We start from the raw sequence: 13,930 nt of genomic DNA on the forward strand, positions 1-13,930 counted from the left end.
AAATATACTAAAATAGTGTAATTCTGTATTTTTTTAATAATTAGTATTTCTGTTTCGTTGAATATATAATTTCCATGAATTGTGTTAAAATCTCCTTCAAACTATTTTTTTATACTGATAATATCTTCTCCTTACATTATTACAAATTATTATTACAAATTAATTTATCTTATTTTTTATTTATTTTCTTTACTTTTTTACCTTTTTATCAGTTTAAGTGGCGGATGAAACGCGTATTTGATCCTCGCTTAATAGATACTCCTGCATAGTATGCAATCATTTGTACGACAACATGGTGGATACTTTTCGATTGTTTTATTTACATTAAAATTGTATCGGAAACAAAGAAGAGTTGAGATAAAAATGATTAAATATGTCAAAACAGTATTTACAGATTTTAGTACACGCTGTGCTCTAATAGAAGGGAAAAGATTAATGGCATGTTCGAGATTTGTTATCCGTACGGCATACCTTTCAGGGGCAAAAAACGTTCAAGCGTTCCTTCTGTTCAAGCTAGCGATATGAAGCTGTCAAAAGATTTAATGATAAATCTAGCAGTACTTGATATTCGATACATCATCATCTGCATTGCCGCTCACGATGGCAAATCTTGCACATTTCTTCTACTGCTGTAAACACTTTCCCCCGGCACCCAACGCGAACACCAACGCTATAGCAACACGGCGACGCTGTCCGTAGCTCGCGGGCCAAAAGCAACAGCTTCTTCCTCATCCGCAACAAGCATTCCCCAACGGAACGGTGACGCAGGCGAAAGGACACGTGCTTTTGGTTGATAGCGTGCCCTTCGGCCGCTAGAAAGCTCGGCACAATTTTCGTATAGAATATTTATCTTACTCGTGCAGCAAGGCGCTCACGACCATTCGCACGCGCATGCTGCGTAAAATTACATAACCGATGGCCTCCTACCATCATCCATTCGGATGGAACAGGTTGGTGAAAGGTAGTTCACCTACGCTTCGGGAACACTTTAGCTTGAGCCCTTTTTTTCTACCTTTGGCCGTCGCTGTGAACGATTTTCACTCATCCCTCCCACACAGCCCCACACACACAAATGGCGCGTGTGTGTGAGTTCGAGACTTCTTCTCGCTTTATTATTAACGGTTTTGCAATCGTACATTCTAAACTTGCTCTCGTTCTTGAGCTGACAAGCACACAATCGCATCCCATCGTGAAGCTCCTACTGTTCCTTGTTCGCTGGTTGGGGGAACTTTTTTTAGTGTGTGCTGTTGTTGCGTTCGCTATTTGTCAAGTTTCGTTTCGTCCTTCCGTCCACGAGGCGCCTGTTACGCAGCATTACCCATTGCGAATCCGAACCTCCCCCAAAGGTTTTCACAAGCACCACACCAACACACTGCCAGGAGCCTAGCATTTGATTGTTCGCCAATTTATTTGCGACTCTGGGAGTTTCTTCGCTTTTCTCAAGGAAAATATGAGTAGGTGGAGATTCCGGATGCGCAGGTTGACTGTTCCGAGGGAGCCGAGAGATGAAGCTTTTATTTTCCAACATCTAACGTACGAATGTTGCCCGTCATCACACACACGCGCGCTCCTATATGGCGGGAGGGTTGAGACGGGAATTGGGGGTTGTCTTGTTTGTTTAGGTAGATTTGCTCACTGCTCCATACATTCCCACTCCATTTCGATTGCTCTCCCCTCCCACCCCCACCCCCCTCTCCTACCTATCCTGAGGGTCGGGGAAAGGAAAATCTCGGTGGAGGTCAAGCTGCCAGCGGTAAGAGGGCTGACAGTTGAGGAAAAACTTTTTCTCAACTTCAACAATTTGTCCGGAAGATGTGTGCATTCGGTTCAGATAGTAGGAACCGCAATACCGAAAAAAAGTACAAGACGAGTTTGAAAGAATGACACTGGGAAAACAGCAAAAAGAAAAGTAAAACGACCCAAAATCGGGAGGAACAAACCCACCAGAAAGAAATCAACAGATACAACAACCAGACAAGAAAATAAAATAAAACCCTGAATAAACCAATGCAATCAGGGGATAGAGAATAGAAAAACAACCCAAAATTCGTGGCCAATTGAATCAACTTCCGCCAGTGGTGAATGATGTAGGCAGGGAGGAACGAAAGAGCGAGAGAGGAAAAGAAAGGACATGCGGTTTGCTAGAAAAATGGAAAAGTAGAAAAACGGTCTGTGCTCGAGTAAAAATACAGGCAAATTTTTGGTTCTTCACAATTTACTACTTTTTCTACCGTACCAAAGAAACCAAACTAGAAGGTAAGGAAAAGCATAACAAACCCTTAAGCCTGCACAAAGTTGTCGTAAAAACAGCGGAAAAGGGATAATAAAAGGGGAGATGGGAGAGAGAAAGTGCCACAAAAAAGACACACGACTAGGAACATTCCAACTAGCCATGCGAGTGTCAGTTTCGGTGGAATGGATTCAATTTCTACTACTGCTTCCATTTTTTTTCTACGAGAGAGTTTTTTTTACCCATTTCTTTTCTTTTTTTTCTTTTTTTCCACACTGTGTACGTGCACAATGCTAAGTTGCGTGTGTATTGTGTTCGCTCCCGGTGACACTCTCATGTCATCATAGTGAACCGCAAAATTAGACACTATACATTTCGGTGGGGCGGGATCTAACGCTGGCAGCACTGAAAATGACAGGTGGCCGTTTTTGTGCGGATGACAAGTGGTGCAGTGGCACGTGCGCGGCTGTTGGTGACGTCCTGTTTTGCGAGTGTGCATTAATTCGTCATATTCAAATTTTAATTTCTCTATTACATGCTTCACCGACAACATTCGATAAGCGGCGTGCGTCGTTTACGACGCCTGAAAGTATGCTATCTCGTTTTACATGATCGCTTTTAAAACTCCATCGAGTCGCAATAAACCATGGAGTTTTGCAAATTGCATAACTTCAGGGGCATTGACTCAAGACGAAAGTCAGCTATCTGGGTGAAAGTTACGTATTTTCGCAACAGGAAAAACAATGAAACCCTTCCAGCACGTACTTGAATAGATACATTTTGCCCATATAGTCTGCACGTAACCATAAATCTTTCGCAACCGCATCTGCTTGCAGTCGGTCGGTGTCGGTAAAAGATTTGCCGTTACCTCAAAACAGTTGTAAAAGTTCCTACCGCACCGTTCCAACAGCAAGAAGGTGTACCTTTTGACCTTTTGCGAAACCATCGTAAAGCGAAGTGAAAGAGCTTTTTCCCGGGGAACTTAATGAGATAACTCGAAAGAACTTCAAAACACTAGTGGCTTGATGGTGAAACATCTTGACTGGTACTTTCATTCATTGCCCTTCCTTCCCTTCTCCTCTCCCCTCTCCCCTCCCCTGTACTACTATCTTCCCTGCTGCTCAACCTAGGTGGGGTTATCCAACCCTTCAATTAGGGGAATCCACTAGGTCCAGAACTGTCTGCCATTCCAACCATGCTCAATATTCCACCGGGGCCATTCAATCGATACACAAATTAAAAGCTAATCACTGTCAATTACCATGATTAGATCGGAAGTTTTCGCCCCGCTTATTCCACACCGACTGGCTCACACACCCAGGAGGTTGGCTATCGGTTGGCCGGCACGTAACGCGCATCTTCTACGGTGATCCACCGCCCAGGAGAAGGCAACCCGCCGGCTTCACGTTTGATCCAATTGTGAAAAGTCGGTGTATTAACCGATAAGCTTTATCGTGGATGAAACACCATTGCCTGCAGATGATGATACTGATGGCGATGCGGAATGGTTTTTATTCGTCTGTCAACACCGTGCCCAGCCGGACCGCATTAAACTGTCACTTAATCAACATCGAACCAAGGACAGGGCTCGCCAGGCCTAAATAAGCTCATTATCTGCCGACAGATACGCGTGCAGCGGGCTCACGAAGCTAATTAAACTGATACACCGCCAAACAGTTCCTGCCTAGGACCAAAGCACCGATTGGTTTGGGTTTTGCTTTTCTGGCAAAATGTTTACAAATTTACTTACAAAACACTTTCGCGCGTCTTTGATCTAGCGAGCGCGCGTTTGGGCGAGCTTCCTTTTAAAGCCTAATCGGGAAGTTGCGTTCCACGACCATTGCCTTTATGCAAAGCCTACCGTGAAGCGTTTGCCCACCAGTGATTGCATTGCCGGCGTGGTATTCGCATTCGGCTTCGGCCGTTCTTCGACCCTTTTCGCAAACTTCAGCTACTGCTTGAAGCTCGACCACATTCACAGGCCACTATCTTTGCATCGTTTGGCACACCGGTACGATTGCGTTATTCAACAACCTAAAGCACAATTCTACCCTTCCCTCACAGTAACCTTAGAAAACGCTCACGGTAACATGTGCGCCGTGCGGTGTATGGTTGCTTAAGTTTTCCCAAGAGGAAAAATTTTCCCCTCATTTTTACACACGGCGACAACGCGTGGTTGGGGATTTTTAGAGAATGAAATATAAAAGGAACACAGCGTAAAGCTCCACGCAGGAGCAAGAATAGGGCACCTTCTTGTAAAGGAAATGCGCTTTTTTCCTACCCCGGCTTACACTTGTATTTGGCTCTATTTGCTGTTTTTTTTTTTACTTCTGATGCTTCCTATTTTGAGTTTTCTCAATCCCATCGGCAATGATGGCCCTTTAGATTTTTCATATTAAATTTCAGCCTCTGAGCAGCTCCGACGGACGGTTTTATGACGAGGCAATTTTTTTTTTGCTTTTCAGCAAATGTTCAAAGAAAGCGAAGGTATAAACACACATACGAATCGCACACATTCCTCGCTCTTTACCCTTTTTCCTATCCTTCCCCGGTCTTTCCCATCCACATCAGCGGCATCACATTGGATATTGTCGTGCGTGTGGGCGGAAAGGCCCATGGTGGATTGGGTAAGATTGGGTAACATTTCTTTCCATTTCTCACTCAATTGAATGTTTAATGTAGCGTGGATTGTGTGGCCTCAGGTTTTGCAGCTGCCACTTTGCTTTCCTCCAGCACGGCAAGCGGCGAACGCATTTTTCGCGCCAGCATCCCGAAACCTGCTCCTTCGGAGAGTCGCCTCAGTTCTTCACGGCACTGCACGGTTGCCAGCCCGATTGCATACGTCGCAGGCGCCATCGCACAGTGAGCATACACCGTAATGCAGTACAAAAAGTGAACTTGAACTCGCAAGGTACAACAAATGATGATCAATCAATTATATTTTTCACGTTTCATTCTTATCAAACTTCAAATTAATTGTACAATGCGTACTCTAAATAAAAATATATCGTTAAATTGTTAATAATTAAATAAAAACGGACATTTTTTGAGGTCAGGTAAATTATTTGCATAATGTTTTAAAATTTAAACTCCTTTTCATACAGAACTAAGATCATGATGGGCTGATTATCAAACATATTCCCATGAACACCTGATATTCCTCTGATAATTGCATATTATAATCACCCCACAAGCTTCTATTAAATAGTTAAATTTGATCCAAGATATCTATTATACCGGTTGGAAATAGCTATTTCCTTTCTGGCCTTATTTCAGCGCTCGTGTACTTACTCATTGGCTAGATTAGTGATGGCTTACATTAAAACAGTATGCAAGAAATGAAGAATTACAGGTCTTTTCATACTGAAAAATGAAGGAGCTTTTTAAAATTATAATTAATTCAATAAACATTCAATAAACATTAAAACAAAAAAAAAACAAAACATTATTCAACACAAACGCATTAAACCAATAATTCGGTATGATACTGCTATTTCAATAATGGAAAATGTGTTTACGGATTAAAATTTTCAGTTGAAATATGTTCATCGAATTATACTGAAATAAAATATAAGCAACAACCGCAACATCGATCAACATAGACTGATAATTTTGTCCCGAAATTTGTTTTAAAGTGCCCGCTGTGCACTGTGAAACCGATGAAATAGTGAATACCTTAAGCAAAGACAGGCGGGAAATGGGGAGTATGAGTAAAAGATATATAAATTTTCTTCACCGTTTCACCCTGTCAATGACACCGGTGTCGTATTGAGGTGGCTACAATAAAAAAAATGAACAAATTTACGGAACGGAAAAAGGCCAGACCAACTTCTGGCCATTATGAGGCCAACAAAACCGTGCGGAAAAGCTGTAAAAAGAACATCCAATAGCGCATCATTACGGTGAAATCTTTACGAAGTGGAAGGGTGATGCTGGCCCACTATGAGGTTGTTTTTGAGAGGGCTGGGAAATAGTAGTTTCGTGCTAGATCTGCAAAGCTTGTCTACAGGCCATCACCTTATACTGATCCCGCAAGAAGGTGCTTACAAATATGGTAAGTGCGTTGTCCCAGAAGAAAAATAATACTCTCCCATCTTATAACTCTCTGCCTTTTGCATGTAAACATTACTGTGAAACTGCAAAACTAGCTCGTTCTGTTTTCGATTGCAAGTTCCGATTCGCTGACTGGGTGACACTCACTGGGAGTCTATTTGCACCGCACTGCGCTACTGCTGCTGATGTTGCTAAATCGACGCTCATATTGCATCAATTTCCCCGCCGACACCATACCGCTTCCCGGGTGGTTTTGGCATGCAATTGCCGATCAAATATGTTAAATCGGGTGTCACATGCAGCACGAAACACCGACCGGACCTGTCTCCCAAGGCATCGTCGGCGTCCTGGCGTCGCGGTCTTGTCTCGGTGTAAAACCTGAAACTCGGTAGCATTCCTCTTGTTGGAATGCGGCGATGATTTGCATGCAGTTTATGCAGTTCTCAAGCCATTTGCAGTTCCTTTTTTTGTGCAACTACACCTGTGCAGACGTACTCTTTCTTCTCCGGCTTACTAGCAAAATGGTAATCTTGTACAATTGAAAGCAGTCGAAAAGACGAAAACCGATCTGAACGCAGCTTTGTTGTGGCAGGAGAAGAATTTGTAGCAGTAACAGTGTGAGAAGCAACAAGAGAGAAAAAAAACCTTTCGGTAGTAACCCGCCAGCTACAGTCATTGTGCGGGGGTTCTCGCGTGGCTTTTGTTTGGCGGTCCAACCGTCAAAGGAAGCAGTAAAATGCAAACGATTCGATCTTGCTCTTTGCAGACGTGCGAAGCAGAAGATGACTTCCCGCGGTACCGCGGCACACTGCCCCAGCAATCGTTCAGTTGTTCATTTGCATTCCGAATAAGCGTTTTACGTTCCATTTGTAATTTAAAACGAAATGCTACCGCGCGCCTCCACCATGTCGGGCGACGGCACGGGGCTGTTTGGTGTTTTGCCATTTCGGCAAAAAGGTGTGAACTTCTAGAGAGCGTTTTCAAGTTCCTACTCGGGCGTGTTTAACGCTTCATAAGTACGCGGTGTCTTGCTTAGAAGGTTTGTTAGAAACATTGCGTGTGCGGTGGCTTACACCATCGTTGCGCCCGGGCAGCTTCCGTTCGCTCGGATGTTTCCAAACTACCCGGACCAATTGCCATAAATCCATACCTTTCCTGGCTAGCTCCCACGTGGCACAAGCGTCTGTTCCTAGATGCGCGATGGGCCCGGCACAGCATTCGAAAAGAAAACGCCATCCGCCTCCCGAGACACCCATCAACATGCAGGTCTAATACTGACAAACGATACCGTCTGCGTTGGCTTTGCCGCCTCCACGACACGCGGGTGCAACCGTCCGATCGAACTTTGTCGTCCCGGTTGGGAAGCATGTGTGTGTGTGTGTTTTTGTGATTTTTTTGTCCTACGAGGAGAATTCGAATTTTTCGTCCGACAGGGACACGGAAAGACAACACTTCCCACAGAATGGCAAGTTTGTTGGAACGTCCCGGTTAGGGATGTCCCATGATCCCCGATGCATCACGCTAGTAAATCGCAATTAATTTTCTGCCCACTTCCCTCATTCTTTCGCGCGTGCTGCCCCCGCTGTTACGAGATATTCGGTAGAGTTGCCGACGGTTTTTGCAGCAAACATTTCACAAGAAAATCAGTTTTGTCTATTACGAACATCCGACGTAACGTCATGCTAGCTGACATTTTGTGTTTACACTGTGTAACACAACGGTTGCCTTATCCAGTATTTTTTACTATTTTAGAGGTAAGAAATGTATAAAGTTATTTCACTTTTAACTGTGTTTCACTTTTAACACTGTGTAACACAACGGTTGCCTTATCCAGTATTTTTTACTATTTTAGAGGTAAGAAATGTATAAAGTTATTTCACTTTTAATGTTGTACAGTAAATGAAAACTGTTTATGAAAATACAACAAATCAATGAAACACTTATAATTCACCGATGCTTTTGCATGGTTTTATACTGTGTTCAATCTTCATAGACATCCTGAACAAGTATACTACCATGCATTCTATATAATATTAAGTGATATCGGATATTATATCTGATTGTTATAGGTTGATTCTTATTGTCTTGATTTCGTAAAAGTAAATCTTTTCGTAGGAATGGACAGCTGCACATGATGTAGTGAGGGAAATATATGGATTCACAAGATTTTCTATGATCTTGATCTAAATATCACTGTTCATGCATGCTGATAGAGTCTCCTAATCACACTTCCCGTATCTTCACAGAATTATCTCCATAATTGCGCCAGTAGAAACATAGTGGCTCACGTTCTAAGGCTTAACAAGAGTAAGTATAACTGGTCCTTCCACGATCTTTGTCCTTAACTGTCTAAGAAACCTTTCATTTTGTTAAGCAGAACGATACTAGTGATTGATCCGTAATGTTGTTACAATGGTTCTTTAATGAAATAAGGTAAATAACAAAAAATATCTCAATCTAGTGACATTGGGGCAAGATTTGATAGTTAGAATATCGAGTGAAAAAACGACACATCAGATATAATAAAGAGTAAAACAGAGGAAAGCATCATATGCCTTCTTATTTTCCCAAAGGCTACTATCAAAATAAATAAAATGAAAAAAAATTAATATCTTGATAAAAGCTTGTTAAAGAATGTCCAAAGGAAGATGACTTTTGCACAAATATTAACTTTTATAAATAATTTCTCTTTATTTTATACAAAATATAAAATTTATTAGAAATTGAAAACGTATATTGTTACAGTGTTATCGTATATAGTTTTATGAAGCCACCGCAGTAGATATCGAAACATAGGGTTCCGTCGCTATGAAAATTCCTAAGGTTCAGTGAAGCTATCATGTTGGCCCACAGTGTATTAGGTATTTTAATGATGATTCTTCGTTTAGTTGAACACACTCTTTAAGTTTCATCATTTTGTAATGGTCTTTCTTGAAGATAAGCAATATTTATAGCGATGCTCGCGTCGGAATGCATCACGCCTGAATGTATACAATTGACTTTTTTTTCCTTTACCGCTGTTCCATACTATTAGACGCTCGGTGATATTACAACATCCCTATTGCATACTCATATGCGACACACAATAAGCATACAACTGAATGGGTCCAAAACTAACTTTATTGAATCGTTTTACGTTTCACTAGGAACTTTTTAGCACAAGACTTTACCGCTCACTTCATTAGGGCGTTGTTTGCCTAGCGACCATTGAAGTGGATCATCCAACATGAGGGGAATTTTGAAAAACTAACTCGAAATAAACATCCTGCTACCATTGGATGGTGCATGCCCTTGCAGCGGGTGTGTTTGCATGTGCATGTGAAGGAAATCTACACCCTTTGTTTAGAGGAAAAAAAGTCAACCCAAACGACAACGACCATGCGATGCCTTATAAGCAGAAGCGGGCAGACACGGTGCCGAACAACCAAACGTTAAATTCTTCTTCTCCAGTCAGGGATGAAGATAGTGCGGCGAACAAAGGCTGGCAATACTTTGGCTGAACTTTTGCAAACCAAACGCCGCTCTCACCCTCCCACTGTCCCAGTTCCGCACTATTCACAAAGCGTTTCAGGCAGTAATGATTCTCGTTAGCGGGATTCTTCAAACGATAAAACTCCGCCATAACACCCCGGGACGGATCATCCTGACACATTCCGTTTCATTTGGTCCACACTGAACTTTCCCGTTCGGCATTCCGGTTGTGCCAACTTTTTCAGTTCGCACAGTTTTCATAACCGTGATTGTGCACGAGTTTAGCCGCTCTCGGACGGGTGCGCGGATGTGACGCGTACATTCCGTCGGCTGCTCTTCGATCGTGCGTTAGCTTTCGTGCGCCGTACCATTATCATAGAACAATCAAAATTCTCGCCTCTCGAATGGTGGCGACGCCCGACATGAATCTTTGGGCCAGTTTCTTTTCGTTTTTTTTAGTGTCTTGTGGATAGGAAAGATGAGATGAATTTTACTGTCAGCAAAGCGCGAGCTATTTCGTCAGTCATCTGACGCTCAGCCGTGACGTGAACGGGAGACAGATTTCGAATAAAACTTACCCCCACTTTCGAATCACCCTGTATTGGGGAAGTAGATGGAGTGCACAGGGGACTCTAAAAAGCAGCGGGGGAGGGGAGAGAACTTTTGTGTGTGCAACTAAACGAGAAATGGCAATGAATCCCGGCCTTGCCGCCATTTGATCCCGGCTGCTTTCGAACAATCGCTTCGATGGAGCTACAAGAAGCGAAGGAAAGGGTGGCGCTGTGCGTGGCAAGGGTGTGGCAGGAAGGGGACCCAAAGTGCGATTAGATTATTACTTGTTCGCATCGTTCCTCGGTATGAGTTCCGGGAAGCTCTGTTATGTGAGTGGAAGCGCTTTTCCAGCGAGTTTGGCGCCTGAAAGGTATGCAAACATTTTTCAAAGCTATCAAAGCATTTCCCGGAATGGATGCTTCGTCTACCTCTTCCTTTCTGTGCTGTTGCTTGGTTCGTTTTCCCTCCCTCCATCTGATATGATACATAAAATGGCGATAAATTGCATGAAAGAGATAAGAAAACTTCCGTAGCATAAAGTAAAGAGCGGGAGAGAAAAAAAACGATTCAGCAATAACAAACATCTTCACCCCTGGCTGCTGTATCGGGTGAAACGGGAAACGATTTTACTGACGTTCGACAATTTTTAGGAAATTCATTACGCATTCGAAACGACACAAACAGAGCGAATATACTAATAATAAAAAAAAGAAACCGTCAACCACCCATGCAGAAGCACCAACACTCCTCCGCAGTTATTGGCGAAAAACATCGTCATCTTTCCGTTCCAAGGAGTTGCACAAAAGCATGCTAGCGGGTACAATCACCGCCAAAGTGTGCCCTCATAAATTTTGCTCCAGTACCAAAGAAGTGAAGGTTTTTGGTGAACATCCTCCACCCCTCCCACCATTCACCCCCACCCATGGGTACGGCCGTAAGGAGAAGGTGGTCTTATTATATGCCAACACATTCATACAGGCGGTAAAACTCGGTCGGTCGCGCGCTCCAACACACATTATTAGTCAAAGTCTGTAAACAAACTCATTAAAATGGCGGTGCAAAGTGGTTCATGTGCGGTAGGTTCAATTTACCTTTTAGCACTGGTTTTACTGGTGAAGATGGATGGGTGGAATGAGGGGAGAAGGGGGGAGGGGGGAGGGGAGAGGGAGCATCATTTTATAAGAAACCAATTGGCAGCCTAGGCACTGACAATGGCGGTGCGTTATACGCGATTCGTCCGTAAAAAATAAACGCAGCAAAACCATTGCATATGTAGCAGGCGTCGAAGGATCACCCGTCGTGCACACGCCGATGATGGCGCCCGACACCACACACATTTTTGGCATGTACAAAAATTCCGACTTTACGATCCGTTGCTGCTGGATGTTGGTTTTTATAGCGGGATTGTATATTTTTCAAGCAAATAATACTCCCACGGACCTGTTCCCAGCTGGGGCGATTGATCGTAGTGTAGGGAAGGTTTGCGAAACTGCCTCCGGAGCAGAAACGATCGTAAAGGCATTATTTACAACGATTTGTTTTTCTCCCCTAGCTGAGGGACGGAGCGGATAGATGGTTGGATAGGGAGAATGGGAGTAAGTAATTGACAGCGAGTGTAAATGAAGGAAGAACCAAAAATGTGTTAATAACCATACGGTTCACCGGGGGTCATCGCATATGGTTCGAGATTGTTGCATTTAATTCATCCAGATTAAAAGTGAACTCTATTTCCTAGCGATGGGAAAACTTCCCCAGAACAGGGGTGCGCTGCAGGTATTATTTGATCTGGCTACAGAACTGCTTCCTGAGCTGATTTCGTTTTAAGTTCACACGATGAAACACACAATCCATGTAGTTTTACTTTAATATATACATCAACATCCAACCTCATGTGCTTTAATTTCCTCCTCACTAAACTCCCGTGTGAACCTTGATAATGCGGCGGAGAGCCGTCATAATAGAAAAAATATTAAACTTGGTCCGGCATCCCTAGTTGATACAATATTTATAAGAATTTTAAGTCATCCTTTGACCTTACTCCACATCCAATAACTTATTTACTTATTTATTCGTCGCTACAACCGTATCGTGGTCTTGACCTGTAGCGCGAGTCTTCTAAACCGCTCACTATTGGGTAACGGTCAGCCCATTCATTATTCCGGCATTTCTGTAGAAACCATCAACATCATCTCTCTATTTATATGTGGGTCTACCTCACCTTAGGTGGATGTCCTGTAAGCCTATAACGACCTATAAAGACCTTATAGACTGGGTCATTCTAACACTCCCGTGTCACTCTAACAACATGGCCAGCCTACCGGAGTCTGGCAAGTCTATTTCAAAGAGCATTGCAGCGATGTCTCGATTGTTCCTCCACACATACGGGGAATAAGAGCCTTTTGAGCATCTTCCTCTCGATTGCGGTTAATCGAGATCGAATCGGTTAAGAGGGATTCGTCAGTTTTGTACAAATTCCATGTCTCAGAGGCGTATCTGAATACTGGAACTATGTAAATTCTATATAGTCCCAGCTTCGTTCTTCGAGAAAGGTGGTTTGAGTAGATAAGTTTCCTCAGACTGTAGAAAGAACGGTTGCCAGCCAGCATCCTAGCGCGCAACTCAGCATCAATGTTGATGTCAGTACAGACTGTTAACCCAAGAAAGGTGAAATTGTTGAAAAACCACATCGCAGGTGGTCGACTTTGAGGTTCGAACTTAATACTCCTACTGTGCTAAATTTAACTCTAGGCTTGTTGTCCGTCTACTTGTTTTAGTTACTTGTGTAATACTGACGACCTTTAAATACTACATTCTAGCTTTTCTATCGACAGCTGCATGATCCTTCAAGATATTATGAATCGTATATTTCAGATTGGTGTAATGTTAACGAACTTAACCTTCGTCCTACTAGGTGTAATATTGTCACGTTCTCGTATTCTACATCCCTACACTATTGTCTAAATGTTTTGTTTGTGTCTTAAGCACTAAGGGGTTTTGCTTTGAGCTCAGTGAAGATCAAACTTTTTCGAACTATTGCGATAACCTTGTGAACAGAACCTACTGTACGCGATATCACCCATATTATCAAGGAATTTTCGAATCCCCTGTGTTTAAAGACTCTCTCTTTCTTTTTTTTTTTTTGGACAACCATTTTTCCCTACAACTTTTTAAAGATTAGCTATCTGAAATATTCTTGGTATAAATTTTTTGGTATTGGATGCATTGCAGGTAATTGTCGGTTCCTTGGCAAGCAGTCCACAGAATTATGGGTTAGTTTCGCAATAACAATTCATTGCTACTCTTCTTCTACATTATTTAGATATATAGACTCTAATCTGCAATACTCTTCTATGTTTCATACCGTTCCTTTCGTTCTTATCTCTAAATTCCTCTGCAGGGTCTAAATCGTGTTTCAAACTCCTCGTCCCAACCATTTGAATTTGTGATGTGATGTGAAGTTCATAACACAGATGTGGTTTAATAGTTGTTGTATCAAAGCAGGTTCAGAGGCGTTGGTTTTGGGCGAGAATGAGCAGAAAAGCAAAAAAAAGGCAGAAAATGAGCTGTGTACGTGTAATCTCTCTGAGTGATTACTGACAAACGTAAAGGACGAAGAGTACACAT

Source organism: Anopheles marshallii, chromosome X (genome assembly GCF_943734725.1).
Source record: "Anopheles marshallii chromosome X, idAnoMarsDA_429_01, whole genome shotgun sequence".
Taxonomy (NCBI): domain Eukaryota; kingdom Metazoa; phylum Arthropoda; class Insecta; order Diptera; family Culicidae; genus Anopheles; species Anopheles marshallii.